The following is a 24,388-nucleotide window of genomic DNA, read 5'->3' on the forward strand; positions in this document are numbered from 1 at the left end:
ATAGAATCAAATTATTCTTTTATCAAGTTCGTTATTGAAGCGATTCACATTTCTTATATTTAGATTTTCCGATCCGCTTTTCTTTTGTTTGATTTGTTGATGATCATAAAGTTAATTCCAATTCCGATAATATTAATACAAATATTATTAGGATCAGGGAAAAAGTTTTCTTCTACTCCTCATCATTTTTGTCTTGCAAGTCTTGAGTTTTCAAAAAGTTATCTGATTAGTTGAGGATGAAAATTTCCCCTGATTTAACTGATAGTTTGTTAGCATCATAATCATTATTGTTTTCTCAGAAATGAAAATAGCCATTGGCTATTGGTTTTATTTTGAAGGTTAGATAAACAATGAAACATCATCATCATCATGGTAAGGAAAGAAAAAATTGAAACTGAAGCTCAGATGAATGGAAAATAATAATGAAAAAGTTTAACTTATCCTTCATCATCATGATGGGAATGATAAGCATGATTGGAACAATAATATTTTACTGAACTTTTATATACAATAAAAGTGAAAAAAAAACAAGAAAAATTTGCAATATCATCAATAGAATATTGAAAGAGAAAAATAAAAAACTTTTTCTTCTCGGTGAGTTACCAAAAATTCTGATAGTTATTTCACAATCATGTGAATTGGAACTTTCTCGTCCTCTCTCTCTCTCTTCTTCTCTCTTTCTTTCTTTTCATCTTGAAAAGTCACTGATTGATGATCAGATTGAAATCAGTCCAGTTTTCAATGGTTTCAATTTTCACCCAAACTTTTATTTTATCCATGGTACTTATCGAGATTGATGAATAGTAATTCATCATTGACCGGTTTACCAACATTATCTGGTATCCTAACCCAGGGTGGAGGTTGAAAGCTGATTAAATCAATGGATATAAACTCATAACGTATTCAGAGATCACCTTTAATAACGAGATGAACAGTAAAACATATGAATCAACCAAAGAGCCAAAATATTTTATGAGGAAAAAAATTACACATCACAACTCATTTCATTTTTTTTACATAAGAAAAAAAAACTTTATCTTGATAATTTGATAATATTTCATTTTCTCCAAGCTAATATGGTGATAAACTTGATGAACGAAATTAACATTGTCGTAATCAAAATGCTTTCAACTCAGAATTTGACCAGATATACATTTAAGTGTTTATTGAATCACCTGTTTTTCCTGAATCATTGAAAAGATGTCTCAATTTTCGTAAGGCAATTAATGGCTCAATAGGAAAATGAATCACTTGCAGAATTTATCTAGCTAACATTTCACTCAATCTTCCTCTACCCATACCTTATCTTTTATCTTCCACCCACAAGAGAATACAATTTACTTTTAATTACTTACGATACATTTTCATCTATTAACATTATCTTCCAGTTTCTTTATCCTCATCAGCTCTCAAACGAAACCAATTCTATAAGTTATCAGTAGATATTATTATTGTTATAATAGATTAGTTGAAATAATATACATGGATAATCTGTTTTCTTACCTCAATGAACTTTCATCTTCTTGTCTTCATCTTTTGTTACGCTCGGACTCATCTCGACCCATTTAGCTTTTTCCTCTTCCATTCAGCAATAATATTTCGAATCACACTTTCTATCTCATTCATACGTTCTTCTTTATCTTTTCTAATGGAAAACATTTCCTTATTCTTCAGAGCTTACCAAAGTTCGAGGTGATCTTAAACTCTCTATTTGTATATCTCCTTTTCTATTCGCCCTTTGACTTGTAGGTTTTTCCATTTGTAAGAGTGTGAATTGGTAGGAACACTCAATTACCGAAATCTTTAAAGTGGGGCCAATCTCAAATCACAACACAAATGAGCAATTAACGATTAATTAATGAAGATTAAATTTAATGTAGAGCAATACACAATAAGAACAAAGTAGCTTAAAGTATAAATATATTATATTAATTGAAGAGATTTAGTTTAACAACAATGAAAATCAACTGGTTCACATAACTGACTGTCTTGTCTTAAACAAGCTTGTATTTTATACCCTTTTGATTAAGGTGACATTTAATCAACCTTTGATTTTGTTGGTTGTTGATGATGATGTGAACTTAGGGGTGAGAGCAGCTTACCTTCCCTTACACATTAACAAAATACAGCCAAATGAAATGAGTATGAGGGTAATTTTATATCATTTGCGCATCGAAAGCGATAAGAAAATCTTATCAATTTGAATGTACGTAAACGTGTTTGAACGTAAATTTGAATGTCTTGATTATCTAACTGTCGTTATCACCTTTGCTGCACGAATGATAAAAAAATTACCTTCAAACTCATTTCGTTTGGCTGTATAAAAGTAAAGTTCAATGTTTCCATCAAAATTTTTGAGAGTGTATATTGACTTCGGAACTGCTTCTTCGTCAGTATGACAGTTGATTAGTTTCAATTTCTATTAATAGGTTAAACTGTCCGTTTAACTGTATTCGTTATTTTATCAGAGAAACAGAATGAATGATTTCTTTTCATTTAATTTATTTCATTCAACTCTTTGATTCCTAGTCCTTGTTATTTACTTATTTTCTGATTGTAGATTATTTAATTCCTATCCCATATCAATCAAATCACAATAACATGAAAGAGAGAGAGAGAAAAGTTCATTCTGATCAATTTGAAATCCATATTAGAATAGATTTTAAATTATCATTGCAAACACCATGGATAAAGAGATCTATCTTCTTGCCACTTGAGTTTGTACAAAACTATCGAGGAAGAAAAGTTCTGAAAAAAAGTTTAGTTAAGAAAATTGAAATGCATCGAAAATGAATAAGATCGATAATTTTCTGATAACATTAATAGTTCGATAATTTAAAATTCTATTGATTCTGTTTATCGTTGAATGTTGAGTGATGATCTTGGAAGATATTTTATCAATAGTGAGAAGCTTTTTTTTCTATTATCATCTAAATTCTTCTTGTTCAAGACAAGAGAGTAAAAGAAAATAGAGATAAAAGGGAGAGAGAGAGAGAGAGAGAGAGAGAGAGAGAGAGAGAGAGAGAGAGAGAGAGAGAGAGAGAGAGACAAGATGCCTATGATGATAGTAAAGAAGAAGAAGAATGATTATGCACAGAAAGAAAATTGGAGAAGAAAAAAAAAGTTCTATTAGAAAATTTAGTTTAGATGGAAAAGGAATAAAATGTGTTAGAAAGAGGATAAAGATTAGGAAGATAAAGAAGATACTCAAATAACCATTATCCAGACAAGTCCAGCAGAAAATTTGTTTTTCTCAACCCATTGACAATCGATTAAATTCTGATCTGTTACTGAACAAAATAGAGAGAGAAAGAGAAAAAGAAAAAGTTCTAGTGAGTTGATAGATATTCAAATGTATTCAGAATAAAAGTAACTGGAGACACATAGAAAAAAAGAGATACAAATGAATGATAAAAAGGAGAAATAAAAATTAGATGAAAATACTCTGGTGGTTTTGTCAATTATCGTTCATTCAAATGTCCAGAGAATTTTCATTTTCACTTATTCTGTCCAATAATAAGCTCAAATAGACTCTCATCTAATCAAGTAAAACTCAAAGGAATTCAATTCCCATGAAAAGGTTATCACAACAATTAATAGAAACAATTTACCAAATGAATTGGACATTTTAAAGTATCGATACAAGTTTCAATTAACATTTTCTATTCATTGTTATAACTTCACTTTGAAGCTGATCTTTGGACAAATATTGATTGATCCATGAAAATTGACCATCACCATGCATGAATATTACATAAGAAGTGATAATGGATTAATTTTGAAAATTCATCTTATTATTTTATCTTATTAATCCAATCGATCAGATTTGATTATATTGTCATGGAAATTAGTTTTCATTGGTAACTCCAAAAATCACTCCCACTTCAAGTTGGTCAGCAAAGTAATCATCTCTCCTCCTCTTCCTACTCCACCACCTCCTCTTGTATCAATTGGAGATCACATAATCAATCTACCGGCTTTTTTCAACTTTCATCACTTCATGTGACCCTCTCTCTCTCTCTTCCTACTTCTCTCTCGGTGTGTCATGAATCAATGATGAAATTGAATGAATGATATCGTATAAATGATTTGCATTCCAAATTTTTCGATTCCTTCTCTTCCCAATTTCATTAAGCATTCTAAGTGCAAACGATGAGAATTTTATTCGTTTTTTTTATTCCACTCACCCCACCCTCTCTTCCATAGATCATCCCATTTCTTTTTCTTTCCTATCATCATCATCATCATCATCATCATTTTCTGGTCTTCTCTCATTCTCACTTGTACCTTTTTTTCACCATAACAAAATCAATAATTCATTTCATTCAATCCAAATCTATTGCATGAAATTTTCATAGAAACATTTGAGTCTCCATGTAATACAGTCAGAATCATCGTTTCAGTTCATATTAATGATGTAGTTTCTTGTTCATTGTATTTTTTTTAATAACTCACAAAGTATTTATTTCGAGTTGATTTTTTTCTCTTCTTGTTTTTCTGTCTGCTTCATGATGATCTGAATGGCTCCAAATAGACCAATCTAAATGATGGTGCATGTTGTCTATCTGTTTGTATCTAAATTTCACTCAATTGGGTGAATTGGATAAATTAATGAACTTTTCCTTTTCCTCTCTGGCTCTTTTCCTCCTTGGGTGTTCACATTAACACAGAGACTGATATATTCATGATAATTGTTTTCAATTTAATTGGATAACCAATTCTAGAAAATCATTAGAACTCAAGTTGTGATCACACATTCAGATAATGACGATAATGATTCTGAATTCAAGCTGAACTTTTTTTCCTCTCTCCTTCTCTCTGTATCTCTTCAAATTCACCCATAATGATGATGATGTTAATGATGAAAATAAAAACATTGTATCTATCGCACTGAGTGTATATTGAATTATATATCAAGTAACATAATAATAATGAGATAATATAATATAAATAAAAAAACAAATTAGCAAGGGTCACTTGAGATGTACATTGTCATTGGGATGAAGATGAGGAAATAGCAACATTGAATTGATTTATGTATTATTAGTGTCTATTAGGATGATGAGGATGATAAAAAAGAGGAAGAAATTTGTGTGATAGAAAGAGAAATAGACAGAGAAAGAGATGAGAGGATCATCATTGAGGTGTGATAAATAATTATTTAGCCAATTTTTATTCAAGTTAATTTGATTTAAGCTTAAGAGTTGGATGAGGAAGATAATCATGAAAGGACATGGAAGTGAATTCAGTAATTCATGATAATGCTCTCTCTCTCTCTCTCTCTCTCTCTCTTCATTATCTTGCTTGTTCTTGTTGGTGTGATGATGATAATGCTGAAGATGGACAAGCTTGTTGAGTTTCAGTAAACATAATTAGGCTTGAGCTCTGAAAAACTTACTAATCAACCTCCTTAGAGATTTACATTGCCTAATTAAGCTAATGTTTAAAAATGATGCGGATGATGATTTGGAAAGTAAGAGTCTAGAGGATAATAATGAGGATGATGAGACTTTCATATTCTAATAATAATCAGCACCAGGGAGGAAAATTTCATTTTCCACCAACGATAATGTTTACCTTTGATTCACCCAAAATGAAACACTTTGAATTATTTGTAAGACTTTTTTTCCCAATGTGAACCAATACAAATTTTGTAAACATAAAGTCACTTGTCAATCTCATTATCTGATCACCAATTAATATTAATCATTTGCAATTAACTTTATTGCCTTTCCATTAATTATGCAAGTTTATCTGAAGTAAAAAACGTAAACGGCAGCAATTAAAATTTGATTATGATTAAGTTTGCATTTGAAATGTTTCACTTTCATTATCAATTGAAGTCAATCACTTTTAATCACAATCAAGTTAAATTTTCATCCAAAAACAGTTAACCATTTAATGTTTCAATCATTAACAGTTGAATTACTTTCAGATAATTAAAAGTAATCACAATTTTTACTCCAATAGTAATAATAACTTTCAATTTCTCGAGTAAACTTATTAACTCTCTCTCTCTCTCTCTCTCTCTTTCTCTCTCTCTCTCTTCTCTCTCTCTCTCTCTCTCTCTCTCTCTCTCTCTCTATCTCTCTCGCTGATTAAATTTTCATCTTCTCACCATTAATATTAAATTCAGATTGATTATAATTGGTTAATTAATTTAATCATAACTTTTTCTCAAGTTAAATCATTTCCCGAAATGGTGATCAATTTTATGACTGGATAAGGATGGAAAGTGCATTTTGTAATCATCATGAAGATGAAAACTCAGTTGGATGAATGAACTTTTTTTCCCTTTCATCTTTCAATCCAATTTGATTACATGAAAAATATAATATTCTTGTAAATATCATTAAACATTGTAATCTAATCCTTTTAATTATTTAGTTGAATGTATATTTTTAATTAGTTAGAGAAAAACTAAATATTATCATCAGATGATTATTGTTAGATAATTTTAATTAATTGTATTAATTGAACTTTTTTTCTATTCTTCTTTATGAATTTCAATTAATTTACTTTTCCAATGGATTTAATAATAAACATAGATAATTAGATTCAGACATATTAATATTATCAATGGTGAGAGAAAGATTTTTGGTTAAACTTGAAATATTAATAATTACCAACCATTGAGTAGCAATTTAAGTAATATATTTAAGTTTAAACAACTAATTAAATTGCAAACAATTAGCTTATTATTATTATCATATTATTGTTAATTGTTGTATTACTTTTTTTTGGGTTTCCCTAAGGTTGTTACCTTGATTATGATAATAAAATTTGTTGGTGATAAATTACAGTTTAAATTATCTCAAGCAAATCAAAGTTAATCACAATGCTGATCACACTGAATATTTATCATTTAGCTAAATTGAGAGACAGAATTAACTTTAATTATAATAATCAACAAGGTAGTAAAAAATAAGAAGAAAAAAAGTTATGATAAGTATTAAGCTTAATTGTTACGTTCAATTGTAACTGTATCATTATAATGATTGGACTGAAAAAAAGGGAAGTGATTAAAAGCTAATCAATTTGTGTGTGTGCTAAGGTTAAATTGTTAACAATTAAAAATAAATGATTTGAAACTTGTTAATTATGTACAAATGAAGTTGATCTAAATCACGCAATGGTAATTTAATCACATAATGTATTCAATAAACAGCAATCAAATAGTCAATTGATTGTCAAACTTTTTCGCCGAAAATTTTCTCAATGAGACTTTACCTCTCCCTCTCCCTTGGTGTAAGATGATGTAGTGATAATGATGAGGGATGAAGATGATTATGGAGGATGTGTCAAGGTACATGACCATGATTTTAATTATGAGAGCGGTGATTAAATAGACTAAATTTTACAATTCAAATGCAAAAAAGCAATTTCAAAATAGGCCTTTTTATTTCTCGTTATTTTTTGTCTAATACATTCAATTTCATGTTACCTCAAGCACAAATGCATACAAATTATCATCACTCGACTCATTATCATCATGATTATTAGCTTATTGTTTTTTTTCTTAACAAGCTCGGTTTGGTTTGCATTGTTTATCATTATTATCATGATAATTGTATAACAATGAGCATCTACCACCACCATCACTACCACCTCCATCATAATCAGTTGTGTAAAAGCCTATGATTTGACAGTCAAACCAAGCGGAGTTTCAATTCAATTTGATTCAGTTTTTATGTTTTCCTTGTCAACTCACAAGCAAAGATAAACACACACACATTGTAGTGAATAAATATAATGATAGACAAGTTGATGTAAAAAAATTAACGATAATAAATTAATTGTTTAAACTTTTCATCTCTCACTTGTAAATACCTATTTAGGCTAATTTCGAATCAGCTTTTGAAATTAAGAAATTGATTTTTAAACAATTGCACGACTACACATAACAATAGCAATTGTCATGCAACAATTGTCCTCGTATTAGTTATAACAATAAAATAGATGTAATAATATTTAAAAAGCAGTTTATGGTTTCAAATACTTTATTCAAGTAATTCATAGAACATGAAAAATGTATGAATTTTATACACACATTGACGAGATAATAACTATTATCAAGGATAATCACGTTGACCTGGTATGATATTTGGTTTCCATCATCACCTTGCTAGAGACTATGAATTAGCATCAACATTATAATATTAATAGTTACCACTTTGATTATTTGAAAATATTCAAATTAAACTTTTATTTACTCAGTGAATTGTTCACATTGAAAAAAGTTTTTAACGTAAGACCAACGCCATCTATTAGCAACCATACCGACGATGACAAGTTATTAATCTTACATCATATTATCAATCTATTTCAAATTCTGATTATTCAATAAAAAACAATATAATCCCCATCATTTATCATAATAGTGATATTATAATCTTGTCTCTAATAGATTATCATTAAAAGAGAAAAAGATATCCAGATAGAAAATAACTCATTAGTCTTACATGTTTTCTCAAGATGATGCTGGTGATGATCAATCTAATGAAGATAAATATTATCATCTGAATATATATATACACTTTTTTGTGTTATTTCTTCTACATCATTAATAGAAAGTCATCATCATCAATTGGTTCCGATAGTATAAGCAAATTTACTTGCATCTAATGACCTTCAACTGACCTTATTTATGGAGCATTTAGGTGATCATTTCTTGTTTATCTTCATCTCAGCTTGAGTATTGGCCTTTTGATTCCTTAGCATCATTACACTCAGACTAAAATCTTATTATATAAAGCATTGAGATCATCATCATCAGAAAAATCTCTTGGGACAATTACTAACCAATTCGACTTCCTTATTCATTTTGCCTTGTTCATTATTATCATGAAATTATCACTTCTTAAACATCGTATATTATACTAATAATAACTTTTACAATAATATGATTTTCTTGTCCACGGTCATTGAAATTATGAAAATAATAAAGTCACCGAAGATCTTATTCTAACACCCTGACCTGACTAGTGAGCATAAACAATTAAAGATTATGATTTAGTTGTAAATTCAAATAATCTTCCTGGTCTACCAAAGACTCGTCTTCATTTCTTCAAATCAGTGAAAACACTATTTGGAACCTGGATGTGTAAAAATTTACTTACTTTGATGATATTTAAATTAGCGTGCACGGACTCTAAAGGAGAACCTGCATTTAAAACTGATTTTTGTCTCATGAGCTAATAAATTTTGAATGATTTTTCAAAAGAGAATAAAAAACCAAATACGGTGGTTTGTGTTAAAAATAAGTATTGATAATAGTTGTCGAGAAAATTGCGGAAAAGTTTTGCAACTTACAAAGCCATTTTACGAAATTTTCAATTTAGACTTAATATATACAGGGCATAGCAACCAAATATCCCTACTTTTGACTCCTTATTGCTTGTAGGCCATTTTTCGGGTTGGATATTTTTCTTTGCAATTAAAGTCAAAAAATTCATTTACATGCACTAACATGCGCGATTAATGCTTATTGTTTGCCTTTAGTAGATATATTAGCCTCATGATAAACTTACACCGTGATCGACATGACGACGTGATGACGTGAACACGTTTAAATGTTAATACTTTTTTTGGTTTTCACAATTAGTTGAAATTTGAAACCTAGATGAATCAAGCAATATAAAGTCATTGAATTTACTTTTTTTAGGTGAAAAAGTTATCTACTTGACAATCCTTTTAAGGTAAAATTTGGTAATCTTCCGGATAGACGATAAAATTTGTTAGAAACTAGTTTTTTCAGTCAAGCTAGTCCAGTTTTTTGCTCACTATATAAGCACAAAATGAGATATTAACAGTCATTAAATCATCTCTCACCTTCATGCAATTCTAATTTATTGAAATAACCGATACTCCATACTCAACTGATGAAAAAAAATTTTTCGTTCTGTGTTTCCATGAGACGAAGAATTTAGCTGAAAGTCAACGTAAATATTGTGCTCAGTTCAATTCATCTGTAAAACCAAGTAAAGTTACTATTAAACGTGTTTATGATAACTTTTTATCAAGTAGCTGGATTTTTCCTCATCTTCAAGGTAATGTTGGTCATCCTGCGACTAAAACAACGGCAGAAAACATTGAACAAGTGTAAAAATTCAGGCGAAATAATCCTCAGATTTCTCTTTGACGAGCATCAGCTCAGTTGGAAATTCCGTATTCGAGCCTTCATTGGATAGTGACCAAGGAACTTTCTCTGAAACCGTATAGAATTCAGTCCATAAACCGTTGACTAGTGAGGCCAAATCAAAGCGGGTTGAATTCGCAACTAATGTTCTAAGCTTAATTGATGATTCGAAGCTCGAAGTTAATAAAATTTGGTTCTCGGACGAATGTCATTTTTGGTTACAGGGATTTGTGAATAAACAAAATTATCGCATCTGAGGAACAGAGAAGCCACATTTTGTCATCGGAAAGCCTCTTCATCCGAAGCAAAAAGTGTATGGATGGGAATAAACGCCAAATGTACTAACGATGCTTTCTTTTTCGATACAACGGTAACATCGGACGAATACAACAAACTGTTAAAACTAAATTTGCGCCGTTCGCGTCGGATAAAGACATGATCGATGATTACATTTTTATGCAAGATGTAGCAAACTCCTCATCAAACCAGAGAATCGTTCGTAACCATACATCCAGCCTGCGTGGGCTTTTGCATTGAACTTCAATAAACATAAGTAGGAGCAAAGCCACCGCCTCTGGCACAAACCAACTTTGTCCCTTCCCCTCTTTTACCTGTCCTTTCTCTTTCTTTCCCTCACCTGCTCTATTCCCTCCCCCTTTCCTGATTTTATCTCTCCTTTATCATTAAATAAAAATGACCCCGATAAAATGAAAAACAAAATAATCTTAATTATACTCCAAGCATTAGGGTACATAAATTAAATAATCTCATTTAATTTATGCACCCTAACTAATGATGATAATAAAGGAGAGGTTTAATTAAATTATAAAAGTTTAAAAGAAAAGAAAGAAAAACTTCATTTGAGTTTTTGCTCTCTAAGGCAAAATACTCGAATAACAACAATAACAACAATAACAATAGCAAATAACAACAACAATATAACAACAACAATATAACAACAATAATATAACAACAACAATATAACAACAACAATATAACAACAACAATTAAATTAATGTAAGAATTTTTCTCTCTCTTACTCTTTCTCTTTTACTCTCTCATTTCCTTTCTCATTGATCCTACCTACTTTATTGAAAAGATACGTAAGGATAAAACAAGATAAGATGTGATAAGATAAGATCACTTTATCTTAGTGAAGAAAAGCACAGCGAAATGGAGAATAAGACCACCATCTCCACGATCTTCCCGTTCAGTTGCTAAGGTTTCTAAAACTACAAAATAAGATCCAGTTCCATCAACATCAAGACCCTCTCGCTCAGAAGATCGTTTCCTCCATCTGTTTCACGTGATTTATCAGAGTCAAGCACATCATCGAGCACACCAATCAATCTCTTTGCTTCACAAAAACTAAAGCAGCATGTTGAATCAAGGCACATCTTGTTCAGTACCCCAGTGAAAATGAAATTTCTTATTTTGAAGATGATGGTAAAGTTATCGCTCTTGAAAAATATGAGCTAGCATTTCATTATGCCGATAGCATTGTGAATTTCGATAGAAAATAGGGCAGAGAAGTTACTCTTTTGCAACATCCAGTATTATTTAAATGTCTGTATTGCGATAGACCAATGAATAACATGAAAAATTTGGCTCAACATGTTGCTGCAATACCTCATCACGGTAGAAGCAAAAAAACCATGAAACGTTTGGATTGTAAAGGTCGACGTTAAGCTGAGAAACTATCATCAAAAATTCCCGCTGACCATGAAGGTCCACAAATGGTTTCATGGGCAGAAATTGTATTCCAAGAAGTGGTAACATTATCTGCTGAAATGTTAAAAAAGCTAATTCAAAAACTATTTTTTTAATCATTATTCAAGATTTCAAATGTCCTTGTTGCAGTTATCAAAGTATTAATTTAGGAAACTATCTCTCACACAACTGTCCATGTATAGATAATTGTAAAAAATGGGATTTCATTTCAACAGTTCAGAGACCAATAAAAAAACAAAAAAAGAAAGTAAACAATGTTCATCATGTAAAAAACGTTTTCATCTTCAATCTCGATTAAATAACCACAAATGTAGAGGACGATCATTATTAACTTGTCTACAATCACCTACTGAGAACATCATCAATGACTTTATTCTTCATAAACAGGCTTATAATGGAATGATTCAATATTATAAGTGCGTGATCAGTGAAGTAGATATTGATGAAGTTGAACGAAAATATGGTGATTAACTTGAAGATCTTCTCAATTCTCTTCGCAATGAACTTGGAAGTGTAGTTTGAGATATTTATTTACATACACAGTTGAGTAAATTATCGAGTCAGCAAGTTGATACTATAGTTTCCGATTTACAAATAGACCATTATATCAAGGTGATGATTTATCTGATGGGATAAATCAATGTTTCAATGAAATGCGTGAAATCTGTGATCAATTCACTGAAAAGGGAAGTGGATTCTGGATAGAATTGTAACAAAAATTATTGATTATTAGTTTGCTGTTTGTCGTCTGAGACGTTACCATGATGATGACCATGATATTCATGGTCATCAATGATTGTCACGATATTTTATCGATTAGTAGATAATTAGAATGTTTTAGAAGGTGATCATGATACTGATCATGATCACCTTCGGTATTATTGTAATACATTGTATTCATTCATTGTAACTATTCAGTCCCACTTCCCTCTTCCCTTAGACAACATTAAAGTTTAAGTTTATATTTAAAGTTAAGAGTTTTGTATTATCTTATACTAAATTGTGATAAGTTTATCGACCTCACAAAGGCGGGTGTTCATCTCATACTCTCTATCAAAATTAAAATCTAAAAAATGTTTAATTGATTTGAAAACTGATACGGATTGCTTCATGTTTTTAGTTCTTGCTTGTCCACATCCTGTCTCTAAAAATCCACAGAGAATCAGAAGTTATGATCTATGCATCAATCTTTATGATTTTTATTCTGTCGAGGCATTGTTGACCTCAAACAATTTGATCAATTTGAAAAAGTTAATCATGTTTCACTATTTTAAAAGATGAACAATACTATCCAATATCATCATTTCAACGTCTTTTATCTTCTAAAAAAGCTTATCAAAGACATCATTGTCAAAGATGTTTGATCGGTTTTCGTCAAGAAAAACTTATAAATCATATTGTTGATTGTAACCAATATGAACCACAAAGAATAATCATGCCAAAAGATCAGGATTTCCATCATTTATAATGAAAAAATCACATAAAAAGGAAGAAAACATCCTTTTGTCATATACGCTGATATTGAGTGCTTTTCAATACCTACTGATGATCCAACAAAACCATTCAAAAATGAGCCATGTAGTTATGTTTATGTTGTTGTACTTTTGTTGATATACTTTTCAAAAACTTTTCCCATGGGATAGATATAGTTGGTGATTTTCTACGTGAGATTCGTGATCTAGCGGACCCACTCGATAATGTTTTGAAAGAAAACCATTGAACATGTCACCCGAGGATGAAAATGATTTTCAAACTTCAAACTACTGTATTATCTGTAATGATTATTTATATCAACAAACAAAGGTTCGAGATCACTGTCATCTAACTGGAGTTTACAGAGGTGCTGCTCATTGACTGTAATCTTAAGCGAGCATTACCTTCTCGAATTCCGGTTTTGGCTATAATCTAGAATAGCCCCACCCTCCGATCTTCTCCAAACTTTTTCTAAGTATAGGTCTCTATATGAGTGTCATACATGTGCATGGATTTTGTGCGGAAACTTTTAGTTCAGAAGATACAGCTAGCTAAAAGTCGATTTTTGCATAGAGGCTTATGGAGTAATAGGAAGTTTCATAGAATCATAAAGGATGACGCTGGAGAAATAATTTTTCTAGCAAATATATTTGATATTGCCAGCACTATATAGACTAAATTATGGACCTCTAGCTGCATTGGATCAGTACAATATCTGGCTTCAAAGTTGGATTTTCAAAGAAATCAGATGTAACCAATGAACCATACATCGGATTCTTGTAATATTTAGTGCAGATGATTGTCAAGGTCAAATATAGTAGTCAAGGTCATTTCAAGGTTAAAGTAATAATTTTACTTTTTGACTGTTTTGGCTCAATTCTAATGGGAATTTCACTTCCCAATGCAAAACTTTTGTCCACTCATTACATGTACGAATGAATGTTAGCTTTGAAATTATCTATTAAGTTCATGTGGTGAAGTAGAACTGAATTACGCTTAGACAAGATGCTCGCGAAGGAAAATGAAAATTTTTTGACCCCTCCCCACCCCTAAATGGGCGTGGTCGATGCGAACCATTTGAAAACAGTCAAAAAGTAAAATTATTACTTTAACCTTGAAATGACCTTGACTACTATATTTGACCTTGACAATCATCTGCACTAAATATTACAAGAATCCGATGTATGGTTCATTGGTTACATCTGATTTCTTTGAAAATCCAACTTTGAAGCCAGATATTGTACTGATCCAATGCAGCTAGAGGTCCATAATTTAGTCTATATAGTGCTGGCAATATCAAATATATTTGCTAGAAAAATTATTTCTCCAGCGTCATCCTTTATGATTCTATGAAACTTCCTATTACTCCATAAGCCTCTATGCAAAAATCGACTTTTAGCTAGCTGTATCTTCTGAACTAAAAGTTTCCGCACAAAATCCATGCACATGTATGACACTCATATAGAGACCTATACTTAGAAAAAGTTTGGAGAAGATCGGAGGGTGGGGCTATTCTAGAGTCTTACCCCGGTTTTTTTTCACAACCTCAAAATTTTTGATGTTCATATTATTATTAAAAATATTGTTGAAAATATTTTTATTAGTAGATTACTATAATCCCATCATCTCTTGAAAAGTATATTGGTTTTTTATTGGTAGATTCGCTTTTCTTGATTCATCGGCTTTTTTACCAGTGAGCCTTGACACTCTGAGCAGTAATTTATCAATTGATTATAAACTTCTTTTCCTGAGACAAGAATGGCCTAACGTGGATTTATCGGAAGTTTTGAAAAAAGCAACTTTACCTTAAGAGTATATTTCATCAATCGAAATGATCGGGCATGATGAACATGATGACTATCCTCTAGCTCCTCATAAACTCAAAATTGAAAATAATATGTTGCGTCCATATGCAAAACGAATCGAAAACGAATTGACAAATTACAAGATAAAGGTCATCGATCGGTATCCAGTGAGAAGTTGGTAGAGACATTTCTCAAGAGAGAAAAATATGTTGTTTTTGGTCCTAAGCTCAATTTTTACATAGATAAGGGATTGAAAGTTACCAAAATGCATCAGATTCTCAAGTTCGCATCTCAAAACTGGCTTCAAGATTATGTTGATCTCTGTACAACTAAACGTCAACAAGCTAAGGACCCATTTACATCTTCACTTTATAAATTCTTTGCTAATTGAATTAAAATCTGATGATTTGAATGAGGATATGTTCAAGGTCAAACATGTAATGGATTTTAGTGATTTACCTGAGGACCATCTTTTACACTTGGATGAGCATAAAAAAGAGATTGGTTTTCTCAAAGATGTAAATTTGGTATTTCTGTTGATTTCATCGTTGTATTTAATTGTTGTATTTTTCACAATCTTAATTTTAAGATGGAGTTTTACACTAATAGTTATTAACCGGACTCTCGATGGAACCTCCAAAATGAAAACATGATATGATTAAACTTAATATTTCATAAGTTAGTTGTATTCAATTCTGGTATATGTTAAACGTCTTAATGACTAAAGTTAAACCCCTCAGAATGAACTGTGTTGACATGGATGCAATTTCGCTTTTATACTAAAAATGAAATACAAAGTTGCTAATTCGTGACATTTGATAGTTGGATGGCAAGTTGGGAAGTTGGCAAAAACGAACTAATTGATTAAGCATTTGACAATTTCAGTTGAAGTTGGAAGTTGAAGGTGACATTCAGTTATTTTTCAAGTGGTGATGAATCCGTGCCTGAAAAACAAAGAAAAACTCAAAAAGGAAACGATCAGATCGAGACGATGAACAGGATGAACAAGGTGATCTGAAAATCTTCTTATCATCAGCTCTTGCTCGTGCACAAGCAGATAACTTATTGACGAACTTTAATAGCGTCGATGAAATACTCGCGGACAATCATTCATTTTCATTATCTACCGACCTTGTCATCAGCTCTTTCGCTTATATTTTCGGGCTTCTCAATAAGCATGAGGGAAGGTATGCCGATGATGGTCAACCAATTGCAACGTAAGTTGCAAAACTGTAGCTGAAGAATCTTGCCAATTAATTACTCTATTTTTTTAATTCACAGTGCTGACGACCTCAACTACATCTGGCTCGAAAGAAAGAAAAAATTTCAAATAATCAATGTCCGAAGCATGAATTCGATAAATATAACGACTTTGAAGCGAAAATGCTCCACTCAGGTCTCTCGAGATGACGACGGAAATTTCTTTTGCCAATTCTAAAGATGTATCTGCAATAAAGAATTGAAATCAAAGGATCGTGACGAAGTCGTGGCCCATATTCAAAAAACCAACTTCAGTTTAGTGTGTTCTGGTTGCAATGGGGCGTTTAAATCGATGACCAACCTTAAACGCCATTACACTTCGGAATGCATCACAGAGGAGTTGATTGCGTTGTTAGCTGAATAATACCGTACTTACCGAAAACCATAAATCAATGACTTCATTACTTAATTTTAATTTTAACTAATTTCTCGCCATTTATGGTTGTCAATCGGGAATTAATTGTTAGGGATTAGGTCTCAAAGGCATGTTAATTGTAAACAATAAAAAAACATAATAATTTAGTCTAATTTGATTAGTGATTAGTTAATCCAGTTTCCGAGTAAAAATTTACATTGAGTTTTTTTGTCAAAAGTTTAAAGACAAGCGCTTAATTGGGACTAATTGTGAAGGTAAGGGTCTAATTAGAGTTTCTAATTGTTGATTCAGTTTGTGTTACTAAATTTGACTAGTTTTCTGTTGTGATAGCTGATCCAGAGAGATGCCTAAGGCCAAACAATTGACAGATTCCGAAAGAGACCAAATTGACCTTTTAGCTCGATTACATCCTGAATTGTCTCAAACAAAAATCGCAGAATCGATTCGAAGATCGCGTCAGGTCATTTCTGCTTATTTAAAAAGTCCAGAAACTCATGGAAAGAAAAAGAGAACGGGAAGGCCAAAGGTAACTACACAAAGAGATGATCGAGCGATCGTAAATTTGGCCTCAAAAGATAAAAAAAGTTGTTCTCATATAAAAAAGAATTGGATCCAAACATTAGTATTTCGACAATAAATAGAAGGCTAAAAAGTGACCCAAATATAAAATTTACTAAACATAAATCGAAGCCGATTCTTTCAGCTGATCATAAGAAAAAGCGACTAGAATTTGCATTGAAAATGGTTTCCGTTCCTCGATCTCATTGGGACTCGATAATATTTTCTGACGAGAAAAAATGTAAACTTGATGGACCTAATGGACTAAGATGCTTTTGGTATGATCTCAGAAAAGAAAAGTCAGTTTTTTCTAAATGACATTCGGGAGGTGGAGGGGTAATAGTTTGGGCTGGGTTTTCGTTGAACGAAACGACCGATATTGCTTTTTTAAGCCAAAAATGACCTCTACAGATTATCAAGATATTCTCGCCGAATATCTTTTACCAGTTGCACCGTTAATTACAAACGGCGACTACCTTTTTATGCAAGATGCCCGCACCGATATATCGTTCGAACGCAACGAAATCGTGGCTTGAGGCCAATGTTGTAAAAACTTTTGCTTGGCCAGCCTTATCCCCGGACCTTAACCCTATTGAAAACCTCTGGGGCTGGTTAACTAGAAAAGTTTAGGAAAATGGCTGTCAATACAATTCAATTACCGATTTGAAAGCGGAAATAATAAAAAAGTAGTCTGAGGTCACATTAGAGCTCATAGAAAGTTTGATTTCATCGATTAAAAACCGTATGGTCAAGGTTATTCAAGCTCGAGGAGGTTCAATTGATTATTGAATAACTTAACAACAATTAACTTAATTGTCTCTAAACTTTTGACGAGTTTGATTCAATGTAATTAAAATAATTAGTTAATTAATTTATGTCCATCTACCTAATTTATTTGTTTGTTTTTAATTATTCATACTATCGATTGCGACTTTTAATTTTTTGAAAAAATTTTGACTTAATCACATTCAGAACTCTAATTACAATCAATTGATTGTTCTCCTTAAACTTTTGCCGAGGACTGTATTATCAATTATTTGCATTTATCTTACCTTTCTGAATTTGTATTTCTTACAATAATTACTTAAAAATAAAGTTAATATCTTTCTGGCTACAGTTTTGGCAAAAGTAGTGATAAGATAGTGAGCAATTAATCAAAAATCGCGCAATAGGTAAGGACTGAGATCCGATAATCTAGATCTCAGATCCAGATAATTTGTCCTTGTTTATTGATATTGTTTATTTAATTTTTGTTAAATTGTTATTCTTTCATCTAGTAAAAATGTTGCAATTTTCATGCAAAAGTGATCGTTTTTCCATAAGTAAGTATCATTTTCGTCTCTGGCTCTCGTCTTTGCGGCTCTGTGATTCAACAATTGAAATTAATTAGTACTCATTTTTTATCTATTCAGGTTTCACTCACGACACTGACAGATCACCTTCACAAAAATTGTTAAGCAAGGAAGTGGATGTAGTGAGACCAGAATCATCCTCAGAATCATTTCGATCTTCTTCTCCTATCGAATCACCTTTTGCAAAAACATCAAATACTGATGTTTTTTCAAGAATTGCCATTGTCTCAAGCTAATCAACTCAGTGGTACGACAGGACAAGTTTACAATCGAGTTGAGAAAAAATATGGTCGCCGTAATTTTCTTTACCTTAGGATTCAGCGAGATTTGTTGACTATTTTTGCGAAGAAAGAGTCCAATCTTATATCGCAGTTCCAATGTGGCCGAAGAGATATTCTGGTGAATGTTTGCTAAATAATCAACCAAGCTAAAACTACGACCATAGGAGCAATAAACATTCACACCACCGAACCAACAAAGTCCGCTAAGGCTGCAGTTTTAACTACAGTCTACACAATAATTGAACGTTTGCTGTCTGGTGGTTTGGATGCCGACAACAAGGAACATCAACCTGTCGATACAGTAGTCTTGAGCGGTGATCTCAACATCGACAACATTTATTATGGAGGTGACAACAGGAATATTGTGAACATGCGGCTATTTTATATTCTAAAAAAGACAGGTATAAGGCCAATCCGGACTAACCACACTTATGTTTCGCCCTCCGGGAAATGTCATGTATATGATTACTTGGCGACATCATCCAACATTGTTGTGTCGGAAAATTTTGAATTCGATATGGATGAATCAGACCACGCGCCAGTTGGAGTTTTATTTTTTGAAACTGAGGTAAGTATCTACAGGAATTTCGAAAATAAAGACAAGTCATTCCAAGATTTATTAGACGCTAAAAGATCTGAATTGGAAGCACTATCTCATCAATATCTTGTCAATTTTTGCTCAGAAAATTGTGAAAAAAATTAATGTATAAATCGTTATCAATCAATATTTGTCATCTATTGTTCAATTGTCCATCTAAATAAATCTTAACATCTTTCGCCAAAAATGTAGCCAACTTGTTTTTTAAGTAATCGTGTTGAATTTAATGTAGACAATACTCTGATGAAAAATTATGCTATGATATGCCAGCTGATTCAAAAAAAACCGCGAAAATGGCTCTTCCTATTTGTCTCAATGTATGTAAAAAGCTAGTGAAAAGATAGTGAGAAAAATGACAATTGTTTAAATAATAAAATTTATCTCAAGAATCGAAAAGTTTTATCAAAAGTTATAACATAAGTTAACTCGTTCATGTAATTGTTCAATTACTAAATCGGATCTGTTCATAGAATCAAACAGTACATCATGTACGACGTCTGCAACATCCACCAAAACATTAAGTCCTCACCGCAATGATGTGTACCACCAACAGAGAAAGTCGAATTATTTGCTACAAAACAAAGGAATAATCTACGTCGAGGCTCTGATGCCATTAATCGCGAACGATTTGTTACTCCGAAGACTTTCGAGGTCAAAGAGGTTCGAGTTATCATCATAGAATTACTTTTAACTGAGGCAAGAGCAGATAACTTAAGAATGAGGATTATGAACAGAATTTGTCTTTGTCTAATGTTTCAGCAACAGCTGTTTCAGTGACGAGGAGTTTTTGTAGCTAACTGCAGCAGAGAGTTCAACATAAGTTGATCTAATATTTTTTTCTACATACAATTGCCTGGGGCAATCAGGAAATATCCTGTTATGTTAAATCGCATAATAGTCAGACGCTTTCTGCAGTGATATTTGTATCTTTTTCATCATTTACGCTTGCTTTCGTCGAAACATGAATTTCAGTCAAGTCCATCAATGATGTTATATGCAAAACATAAGTATTTCTCCCCGTGGTTCTTTTTATCGATTGGTTTGATGCATATCTTTGTTACCTTAATAATAAGCTCAAAATGCAATCTTCTAATCAAATGTAATTTCCATCAAAAAGTCAAAAACCGATATGATAAAGGTATCATGGAAGTAAAAAAGCGAAAGAAAAGAATTCGGATTAAAAAATCAACATGTACCTAAATCACAAAGATTGCACGACTCTTATGCTCTTTGTCACGAGCAAATTTATGAAAATTGGATGAAAAGGATTCTGCCTCAAACACGCTATATATCAACAACTAAAAATGTCCAGACGGAGCCTCATTATTGCTATTAGATCAGATTGTGACCATCAAATGACCTTGAAAACGTATCCTATCAAAATGACCGGGATGACCTTGATATTTTGATATGACAATTCAGTATGGCCTAAACTACCATAACTTGAGTCTGGGGTCTGAACACTCAAAAACAAAAAAGTTATTCATGAAAAACTTGTTGGTGAAATACCCTGTATAAAGCTTGCCTTTCAATTAGTTTATCTAGTCAAATTATTTTTTGAAAATTTTTCATATCATCGTCATCGTAAAGTGATCATGATTAACATGATTCGTCTTATAAGTTTATCATTCTTTTTTAACAAGTTAACACCCTAATTAATTTCTTGCTCGTTTATACAATTGAAAAGATGCAAGATTAAATTATTGGAATATTCACTTTACATCATGATTCTTATAAGCTCAGTTCAGTTTTAACAATCTTGTCAATCTTTTGTTTCTTTTTTTAATATACAGAGTTATCATTTTCGTTGATCAACATTTTTTTCAATAAGAGCCTGCATCTATCTCCACCTTTACCTGTTTATCCTCATCAATCAATCCCCCCTGTCAACATGAATTATGAATGACTTTCATATTTGGACAAACATTTTCAACTCTAATCATAATGTTATTACTCATAATATTAATGTGCATAAAATAAGATGATTATTCATCATATTCAAGAGGGTGGGGTGAATGAGATAAGCAAACATGATGATTAGAAATGAGGATAACAAAGTAAATGACAAGAGATGAACAAATTATCTCATTTGTTTTTAGATCCACAACCAAAGTCAATGAGTTTAGAGATTCGGACAATTTATATTATTACGATAATAAATCATTATCATGTAAGAAATATATATTTATTTTGCAAGATATATTCCAAATGAATAAACAATTCATCATTTGTGAATAAGATAAGATAATGAACACAAAGGAACAGGATGGACATAAATTGATTAATGCTATCAAATTGATTTGTGAAGTTAATCACAGTCAACAGAATAATCTGATTATCGTGTTTTCATATTAATTCATAAAACCATAAAGTTCAATAACTACTAATAATAAAAATGTTCAATGACTTATAAACATCCACTGAGAATTGATTCCAATTAAATCCAAAAGAACAGTAGAAAACCTTAGGCTTTGAAATTTATCATAGAATCAAAGATTCTCATCAAAGAATAGTATTTAAAACCAAATCATTGTAGGCTCTTCATGTAACCGGAAAAATTATGACAATTATGAGCCTCATGGTTTATATATTTATCTTCATTAATTATTATACTGGTATTAATGAAAAAAAGAAAAATTATTAAACAACAATTAGTTCAGCTATTTATACTAATGCTTGCTTATGATGGTCAATTCCGAGTATCCATATTAATATTATTTAGATAACAAAGATTACAGAAACTGATACTGAATGAATTTTATTAATGATGAGTTGATTATAGATTAATTTATTTTGAAGATAAAAATTATTTATTAACTAACATGATAAAGATGCAATCGTTGATATAACGATGATCAAGTTGATTGTAATAATAATAGAAATAAATGAATATCATATATAACCGAGAATGGACATTCACCATGAAGGATACATACAGATACTAAAACAAAAAAAATGGATGAGAAAAAAAATCAAAGGAAAACCTCAGAATCAGAATTACAATTATCAGAATTAAGGATTGATGGAATTCAGTATTTAGTATGAACGGAATTAAGAAAGTAAATTGATTCATATACTTATCTCTCTGTTTCTCATACTCTCTCCATCCTCCCTGCATAGTGATTAATATGATCAAAGATGAAAGAAGTAAAAATGAAATAGTAACTTGTGTCTTCTAATATTTGTATTAATAGATGTGAGAGTTTCTTTTGTACAATAGGATGAGCAGAAAGAGTTTCTTTCCTTTTGAATGACTGGTACAATCTCTGGATGAGAGAGGGAGAGAGAGGAGAACGAGAAAAAAAGAAAGCTCGAAAAAGAGAGAAAGAAAGAAATTGTTGAGTGGACATCCTAAATCACGATTAATGGTGCTATTAATCAAACAATCGCACAAAGAAAAGATGATGATGATGATGAAGAAAACAAATCGAGATGAACTAAAGCTTAACCAAGAAAGATGCAGTTATGGATGAAAATGAAGGATGATTAAGATGATGATGATGGAGAAATGACCTAAAAGAAGAAAGAAAGGGGAAAAGAAAGAAGATATAACACTTAAAAGAAGATGATGATGACTTTGATATCTTCTTCTTCTCTCCTTTTGTTCTTCATCTTTGTTATGGGCCCGAATGAGAAAAAAATGGTTATCATCATCAGGCGAGCTTCATATTAGGTAAAGCGAGATGAATTTGGTGAAAAGCTGAAGAAGATGATGAGAAATAATTTCATCGCTTGACCAGTTCATTAATTTTAGATCATAGACCATTCGATTGACCTTCTCAGCCTGGAGGTCTTTGTTGGTGTGGTGTGTCTATGTGTCTATTTTGACCTTGCCAATATCAACTTGCCCATCAAACAAATGAATCAATTTTAAGTTACTGTTACTTGTATGATGGTCATTTTGGTAATGGACATTATCACGATGAGAAGATTATTGCTTGTGATTGTACATGATCACCTTTTCAAGTTTAATAGACCTCGAATTGATGTAATCTCTTATTTTAACACGAAAGTGAAAAAAAGAGATGATGTTATACTTTTTGTTCATCAAAAATTGTTGACGATTGTTAATTAAATGTGATAAATGTGACACAATCATCGTTATCATGGTCATCATTCTATGGCCATTGTTCAATTTTTTCTATTTTTTCACTTTAACTTTGTAAGAATAGGAAAAATAGAGAATATCCGAGAAAACAATTCTCGATTTTTTTATTCTTGATGTGTAGGGAAAATCTCTTGACCATGGGTATTCATTGTCATCAATTGTAGTATATCAATGTCCAGTTGCTACCTAATAGTAACAATTCTAGATGGATAGATAGATAGGAATAGATAGCGCAAACATTTTTACCAGTGAATCTTCATCATTATCATGATGTAACATTATGATGAATAATGGAAACTAAATATACTTGTACTTGTGAATGTAATCATATTCAAGGATTTATATTCAAACAATTAACTTGAATAACTTTTGGGATCTGGTGAAAAGTGTAAATTGATAATAAATGATTGTTATTATTATCATTATCAATATCATCATCAATACAGACTGATGATGACGATAATGATTATAACAATAAAAATAATAACATTCAAGTAATTGAATGGATGCTTAGATTTATATTTTGTTATTACATGATCATTACCAATGGACTTTGGATATGACAATAAAGTCAATTAATTTGACAAAGACAAATGATACTAAAACTGAAGGGCTAATGGTTGACCATTGGCGAGGTTAACCAGAATTTCCGGGAAAAATGTTCCACTATTTTTACATAATGATTGATTTTCTAGCATCGGAAATCTT

General features: G+C 31.4%; 1 long non-coding RNA gene across 1 annotated transcript; it reads right to left on the reverse strand.

Annotated features, from left to right (window-relative positions):
- Positions 1–290: 290 nt before the first annotated feature.
- LOC128389725 (uncharacterized) lies at positions 291–1,987 on the reverse strand. The gene is made up of 3 exons (XR_008325496.1): positions 1,504–1,987; positions 1,356–1,425; positions 291–914 (listed from the first exon to the last, which is right to left on the reverse strand). It is a non-coding gene; the product is annotated as an uncharacterized LOC128389725 (long non-coding RNA).
- Positions 1,988–24,388: the final 22,401 nt, after the last annotated feature.

This window comes from Panonychus citri, unplaced genomic scaffold (genome assembly GCF_014898815.1).
Source record: "Panonychus citri isolate SS breed McGregor unplaced genomic scaffold, ASM1489881v1 Contig00010, whole genome shotgun sequence".
Lineage (NCBI taxonomy): Eukaryota > Metazoa > Arthropoda > Arachnida > Trombidiformes > Tetranychidae > Panonychus > Panonychus citri.